Source organism: Danio rerio, chromosome 6, assembly GCF_049306965.1.
Source record: "Danio rerio strain Tuebingen ecotype United States chromosome 6, GRCz12tu, whole genome shotgun sequence".
NCBI lineage: Eukaryota > Metazoa > Chordata > Actinopteri > Cypriniformes > Danionidae > Danio > Danio rerio.
Window position 1 is genome coordinate 21655130 of NC_133181.1, and position 8586 is coordinate 21663715.

Here is an 8586-nt window from a genome sequence, read left to right on the forward strand (position 1 = left end):
CCGGAATCGGCGCGAGGGTAATGTGCGCTGCGGCCCTGAGCTGGCGCGACTCCGTATTTATACACCTTATAAAACCTTTTGGTATTACATTGGTACTTGATATATGGTATTACAACCATTTGAATTTATATAAAAGCAAACACAGGCTATAATGTAAACACAAAGTGTAAGCACTGCGTTTAACCTTTGAATAAAGTGCAAACTGCATACATATTCTGTAACGAAAATAATCAGACAAATGACAAAATAAATAAATGTTAAACATTTATTGATTGCATGAAAAAAATAGTACTAAAATTTTATAAATAATTTTGTAGTGCACAAGAATATCAATATAAAAACAACAATAAAACAACACAATAAAGACACAGAAAGATTTAAACATAAAATCTAAAAATTACACACAAACACAGATGTTTTTTAAAAACAACCCTGTTTTCCCAACAGACTTCAATTAAAAATATGTAAAAAACAGCTAAATTTTATATAAACCTAAATATAGAAACCAATTTAAGATATAGCAAGAAACATCTTAAAAATACCAATGACAATCAGTAAAATATCCAAGTCAAACTTGTAAAAAGTACTGCAGAATTCTGCAGAAACATCTTGAAACATTTTTTAATAAAACATTAAAATAATAATAAACAAACAAATATATATATATATATATATATATATATATATATATATATATATATATATATATAATTGCAGAAGTATAAAGTCAAACTTTTTTTTTAAAATAAACTTGAACAAAATCAATTGCACAAACAGCAAGACATGAGTGAGATGATTATACATTTCATATATATACACGTCTTGTGCAATTTTATATTTATAATTTTATTTGTATTACATTTATTAAAAATGTATCAAGATGTTTCTTCAGAATTTGGCGCGCACACATACATACACATACCATACATATATACACACACACATATATATACATATACATATATATATATATAAATGCAAATTAAAGAAACAAATTGTTCAAGTATCAGGGAACATCCTAATACACTTAAAATGTTGTTTAAAAAATAAAACAAAATAGTGATGTAGACATTTGACACATTAGCTTTCTCTTCTTTCTTCCTCCATCCCTGTCAGGGGCAAGTTGTAGCTACCTTGTAATGCATTTTTCCACTTCTTTATCAGTGGCGTGGTAAGGACATTTGTCCTCACTCCATCTGTGATTAAAAGATAAACAGATAATTAGTAGTGAACAAGTACTAATGTAAAAAAAAAGAAAAAATTAGGAAAAAAGTAGGCTACCTACGAAGCAAAAAAACTATCAAAAAAAACAAATAAACTTAAAACACTTTGAAATTAGCAAGAGCTTGAACCTACCAGTTTCTTCATTTGTTCAGGCTGCTCCTTTAATTGATTTTCAAGCTTTTCCAAATCAAATTGGCCAAAGGAAGGTCAAATGTGTTCACATCTGGAATTTCATCACGTCTGTTTTGGTTTTGTGAGAATCAGGCCCAGCTGCTGCTTTATGACGTTGCATGATTTTAAAACTTCAGTCAGTCGTGCTAAAAAAGAAAAATAACAGATTAGTATAAATCAACCTGTAGCTTATTCTCATACAACTTCTGTAAATACAACAGTGGGTTAGACACTGCTGATATTCTCTAGTTGATCTTTACTTTCTAGCTGCATTAAACCTTAACAAATTTAGTTATGTCTTCAATTCTTACAAAGACATCACGAGATGCAATAAGTTCTGTCTTGATCTCAAACTGCACTAGAACAAAGACTGTAAATGTTCATACGTGTACTGCAGGAGTGTCCAAACTTTTTGGGCTGAGGGCCAGATGCAAAAAAACAAACGTTGTCGCGGGCCAAATTTTACATACATCACACAGACACATGTATATACATATATATATATATATATATATATATATATATATATATATATATATATATATATATATATATACAGTTGAAGTCAGAATTGTTAGCCCCCCTAAATTATTAGCCACCGTTTATTTTTTCCCCAATTTCTGTTTAACGGAGAGTTAAACATTTTTTCCACACATTTCTAAACATATTAGTTTTAGTAACTCATTTCTAATATCTGATTTATTTTATCTTTGCCATGATGACAGTAAATAATATTTGACTAGATATTTTTAAGACACTTCTATACAGCTTAAAGTGACATTTAAAGACTTAACTAGGTTAATCAAGTTAACTAGTCAAGTTAAGGTAATTAGGCAAGATATTTTATAACAATGGTTTGTTCTGAAGACTTAAGGGGCTAATAATTTTGACCTTAAAATGGTTCATGAAAAAATTTAAACCGCTTTTTATTCTAGCCGAAATAAAACATAAGTCTTTCTCCAAAAGAAAAAATATTATCAGACATACTGTAAAAATGTTCTTGCTCTGTTAAACATCATTTGGGAAATATTTAAAAAAGAAGAAATAAATCAATGAGGGGCTAATAATTCAGACTTCAACTGTGTGTAGATAGACAGACAGACAGATAGATAGATAGATAGATAGACAGACAGACAGACAGACAGATAGATAGATAGATCATAACAAGAACTGCTGCTTAATTGAATGCATGTAATAGCGACACCCGGTGGTTATTTATTGAATTACGTTCATTTTTGTATAGCGGGCCAGATTCTATTGATATTTATAAAAAGCCTCGCGGGCCGCAGATGGCCCGCGGGCCGTAGTTTGGACACGCCTGGTGTACTGGAATGTACAGTATCTGTGCATCTTGATGGGGGTCTTAAGATTTCTGCCATAGTCATTGATGGTGATGGTACTTGTGGTGCTGCCTTGATTTCTGAAATCTTCATACCTGCCTTTTATCCAGCCTCTTTGTTCCAAGTAATTTTTCTTCATCACGGTATAGATGTGTCTATACTGTCCCTTAATCAGATACATTTACAAAACAAAACATCACTTTAGTATAGTGCCAGGGCAAAACTCACAGGTTGTAATAGATCAATGACATAATGTTGACAGTATGTGTTTAAAATAATTGCAAACAAACCTGTTCTGTCTTTAGATGTATGACAGGCAATCATCGTCCTCATCTGTCTACCAGTCAGAAATCACAGTTGTGTGTGGATGTTTGAGTCGAGCTTCCTCATATGCATCTATAATAAAACATCACATTGTTGTTAACCTCCCGTAAAGAAAAGTTCAAATCCTGAAATACTATCAAAGTTAATTAATGCATATAATACATATAGTGTAAATAATCAGTACACAGAAGGTTGCACAAGATTTATTCGGAGATTCATGCAGAGTGACAGCCTTATGAATCTGAGACATAGATTTGTAAGATGGTCAAGCACATGCATTATTCTGTACCCATGAAGATTAACCTACCGTTGTGAAAAATGTTTGATGATGATAGCCAATAACAATAAACCATTTCAGCTGTTTGTGAAGCAATTAGTAATGTAATGTCTGAAAAGCTCAATCTATGTTGAAAATGTATCAGCAGTTTACAGCTTATAATGGACTTTTAGCACACAACTATAACATGCCTATTCACGTTCAAAAGAGTGTGCTATTGACTTCTTTGGTCGTGATGTTCTGCAAAATGATCTCACTAACCTTTGTTAAACAAGAACAACAAGACTTAACCAACAAATATTGTTACCCATTCATTTAAATCAGAATTTATCACTGTCAATAACATAAAAAAAAAAACATCAAAATCTGCTTTAAGACGTTCAGTTTTACATTAACTGACCATTACAGCTTGAGCAAAAGATATAATTGATTCACATAGGCTAACACATATGAATTAAAGTGCATAGTAATATATTTCTCTTGGATAATTTAAAGAGAATAGTAAACAGTCGAGTTTCCATCACTTTTCGTGCCTAACTGCATAAACAAGATAAACAATAATATTTTATTAATCCAAAACGATTAGTTTTTATTTACACAATCACAGAATTAATACTGTTGGATAAGTAAACGCCTGTACAATGATTTTTTCAACATCCACGGTACTTTATAATGTTAAATCAGGAAAAAACACGTTTTGCCATGATAATGGATTCGTCTACAGAAACTTTCTTTAACGCAAAGTTAGCATACACACAAATTCGTTTCATGTTTCTTTAAAATAATTAAAATAGTTTTCAGTTACTACACACGTTACAATCTAACATTGTGTTAAAGGAAAAGGAACTTTCAGACGTGTTTGTAACTGTTAGCGTTAGCATACATTAGCTCCAGTCGTGTTTCTTAAAGCAAGTTACATTTCGTATCAAACTGTTGTAAATTACTAAACGCTGTTACAACCAAACACCGTGGAAATGTTTTAAGCTCTAAATTCGCTAATTATACAGTACACAAGCAGTAAAAAGCTTACCTTTCTGACCGGAATCCACATGAAATATTTAAAAAACCAAACTTTTTCTTCTTGTGATCTTCGTGCCATGGTGGTTGACAACCAGCTTTTTGGAGCATTACCGCCACCGTCTGGATTGGAGTGTGGATCATGAGTTTAGTCACGCATGTGTTTATTATGAAACCAACTTCTGCTTTAAAACAAAAACAGTCAGCACAGTAGCGTGCTATCTCAAAAATAAGCGAATTTTACATAGTTTTTCTCTAGATGACATGTATAATCTATTTATAAATAATATTGTTTTGTTTGCGTCTAAACATTGCGATCATCCACACTAAATATTCTTTTTTTTTTTTTTTTTTTTGCTATCGTACCATGAATATTTTCTCAAATTATCATTAAACGTGGAGCTAACAGATTACTAGATAAAATAAGAACTTAATTGGTTGCCATCAGCCTTAATCGGTTGCCATATGGTTGACCGGAATCGGGCCAGTGCTTTACAGCCGCATCACAGCCGCATGTGCGCGAGCGAGCTGCGGGCCGCACTCGGCCCGGATAACACTCGCCGATGCCGAGTCGAAGCCGGAGGCGCCGGAGGGCAGCCGAGCTCGGGCCGATTACTGCCTGCTATCTGGGACGGTAGTTCCTGTGTATCAACAACGGTTCCTCACTGTATTTTAAGAGGGCAGATTTAGTGTATTTTCATTGTAAGTACACAATAGTTCCTGTGTATCAACAACGGTTCCTCACTGTATTTTAAGAGGGCAGATTTAGTGTATTTTTATTGTAAGTACACGATAGTTCCTGTGTATCAACAACGGTTCCTCACTGTATTTTAAAAGGGCAGATTTAGTGTATTTTCATTGTAAGTACACGATAGTTCCTGTGTATCAACAATGGTTCCTCACTGTATTTTAAGAGGGCAGATTTAGTGTATTTTTATTGTAAGTACACAATAGTTCCTGTGTATCAACAACGGTTCCTCACTGTATTTTAAGAGGGCAGATTTTGTGTATTTTTATTGTAAGTACACGGTAGTTCTTGTGTATCAACAACGGTTCCTCACTGTATTTTAAGAGGGCAGATTTTGTGTATTTTCAGTGTAAGTACACGGTAGTTTCACAGTAGTTAAAAGCATTCCTGAGTGTCTAAATGGTACCACCCTTCCCAACAAAATTTACTTAGTTAACATGACTTAACAACTAATACATGTATTTAATTTATTAAGCATAGTTACTGTTGACCATTGAATTAACCAGATTTGTAAGATCAAGTTATGTGTTGTTATTTTTTTTACATTATTTAATGCAGTATGACATAAGTGAGAACATTTGCACTAACATAAACAAAGATTGTATATGCTATAAATTGCATTGTTCTTTGCTATTTCCTCCAACCTTTTGTATATTAACTACTGTTTACAAATAAATTCTTATTGTCTTTTTGCTGAATAGATGGTGCAGTTTATTTACATTATTTACAACAGGTGAGGTGCACACCACAAATAATAAAAAATAAATAAATGACTCACTTTCCTAACACAAAATGTTGAATGAATGAACTGAATTAACATTTATGTATTCTGCCAACATTGGTTGCATCTTTGAATAATAGGTATATTGCGCACATTGTGGTAACCATGAATAATATAATTCAATCATTTTCTTGTCAGGTTAGTCCCTTTATTAATCCGGGGTCGCCACAGCAGAATGAACCGCCAACTTATCCAGCAAGTTTTTACGCAGCGGATGCCCTTCCAGCCACAACCCATCTCTGGGAAACATCCACTCCGGAGCACCCGGAGGAAACCCACGCAAAGGCAGGGAGAACATGCAAACTCCACACAGAAACGCCAACTGAGCCAAGGTACGAACCAGCGACTAGCATCCCATTCTTGCTGTGAGGCGACCGCACTACCTACTGCGACACTGCCTCGCCCCCATGAACAATATATATATATATATATATATATATATATATATATATATATATATATATATATATATATATATATATATATATATAAAATAGCTATAGTAAATATGTTGTGTACTTACAAAATGTGTACTTACACCTTAGCCTACGTATGTAAGTACACTACTGTAAATACATATTAAGTATGGGTGTACTTCAATTGTAAGTACAATGTAAGAACATGTAGGTACAATGTAAGTTCACTGTACTAAATGTGTAAATAGGGCTGTAGGTACATAGTTACTAAGGCCACCTAATGTAAAGTGGGACCGTGTTGAGAAACAACTGTTCATGTTTAGTTTTTAGTTACAGGACCCTAGGATTAGTAGCACTGTTGCCTCACAGCAAGAAGGTCACTGGTTCAAGCCCCGGCTGGTTCAATTGGCATTTCTGTGTGGAGTTTGCATGTTCTCCGTATGTTTGCGTGGGTTTCCTCTAGGTGCAGCGGTATCACCCATAGTCCAAATACATGCGCTATAGGTGAATTGAGTAAGCTAAATTTTTGTAGTGTATGTGTGTAAATGAGAGTGTATGGGTGTTTTCCAGTGATGGGTTGAGGCTGAAAGGGTATGCACTGTGTAAAACATATGCTGGATAAGATGGTGGTTCATTTCGCTGCGGTGAGCCCTGATGAATAAAGAGACTAAAAAGTAAAGAAAATGAATAAATTAATAATTCATTAGTATTATGTCGAACCTCCTTTTATGGACAATACTATGTGATGCTGCAGGAGGAAAACATTTCCTAACTCATTCCTCCACAGTATCCTATAGTGCTCAATAATATGCAGATCTGGTAACTGTGCAGGTCATGGGACATATTCAACTTTACTTTCATGATCATCAAACCTCTCTGTCACCAGTCTTGCTGTGTGTATTAGAGCATAATCAGCCTGATACACACCACTGCCTTCAGGATACAATGTTTGAACCACTGGGTGCACATGGTCCTTCAGAATTCGGTAGTCCTTGGCAGTGATGCTCCATTTAGCTCCAGTATTGGGCCTAGGTAATGCCATGATATTGCAGCCCAAACCATCACTGATTTCCCACATGCTTAACTCTGGGCATCAATAGTCTTAATGGGATGCTTCTTTGTGGCTCCGCAACGTAACTCTCTCGGATGTCGGAAGGACAGTGTAGGTGGACTCATCAGTAGGGTTGGGTATCGTTTGTTTTTTTTTCGATACCGGTGCTAAATCGATACTTTTAAAACGATACCGGTGCCAAAACGGTGCCTGAACCGATACCTTTTCGCCCGAAAATGATGGTAGATGACTCTACAAAAATATTTTATTTGACAAGATCTTTTAAAAAATAATTTTAATAGAACAATATAATTAAAGTTTAAAGTAAACATCAATTCATATTGAATTACATTAATACATTTACTTTGATCAATTGTTGGTTAGCATGAATTTAAGATTTGCATTATGAAATTACATATACTGTATATCACAAAATACTTAAAACACTATTCGAAGTCATTTGTTTTATACATCACTCTGCAGTCTTCATAAACAAGATAATTAAATAACTTAAAGTCAAAATGATCTTCCTTGTTCATTTATTTGAAAAGTAACGTTATACTGTTGTAGGAGAACACATTTCTAGCATTCAAGTACATCAATGCACATTGCTGTACCTGTAAACTTTAACAGGCCTACAGTTGAAGTCGATTTATTTTGCCCTCCCATTCATTTAAAGAGTAGGTAGTAGGTAGTTTCAAAAAAAGGTAGAATTGTTTGTGAAACTACTCTATAATACCATAAAATACCATCTTAAAATGTTTTACGAAGTACAAGGGCACAAATTTTAAAGAAAATGTGTCTGTTTTCCCACTTCCGCTATTTTTTCTAACCACCCCGGAGACGTCAGAAGAGTGACTTATCTGACAGGCGCGCACTGTTTACATTGGAGCAGAAGAGCTAATAGCAGAACTGGTTGTTAGTTTTGGCGTAATTTATCATCATCATGGTATATAATTGCATTTTTGGGAACTGCACAAACTCCAGGCTGTCAACAGATCAAGTCCACAAGTTTCCTGTTGCTCTTTTGGTTCGTGAAATGGGATGAATCCGATAAGTGATAGCTGAAGCGAACGGCGAGAATCACTCCTGGATCAGTTGGAGATGCACGTAATGGCTCGTTTCCACTGACTGGTACAGTACGGTACGGTTCGGGTCGGTACGGGTCACCTTTATCAGGCTTGCGTTTCCACTGTCAAGGGTACCCTTTTGGTGGGTGTGGTGTATGACAAAGTTT

The 8586-nt window shown here is 34.5% G+C and overlaps 1 long non-coding RNA gene across 2 annotated transcripts; it reads right to left on the bottom strand.

Moving 5' to 3' along the window:
* Positions 1–251: 251 nt before the first annotated feature.
* LOC137490195 (uncharacterized) lies at positions 252–4421 on the bottom strand. 2 transcript variants are annotated; one of them, XR_012382220.1, is made up of 5 exons: positions 4367–4421; positions 3026–3131; positions 2835–2901; positions 1357–1541; positions 252–1196 (listed from the first exon to the last, which is right to left on the bottom strand). It is a non-coding gene; the product is annotated as an uncharacterized lncRNA (long non-coding RNA). The 2 variants fall into 2 exon arrangements; XR_011009579.2 differs by lacking the exon at positions 252–1196 and having other exon boundaries at positions 1408–1541; positions 2831–2901.
* Positions 4422–8586: the final 4165 nt, after the last annotated feature.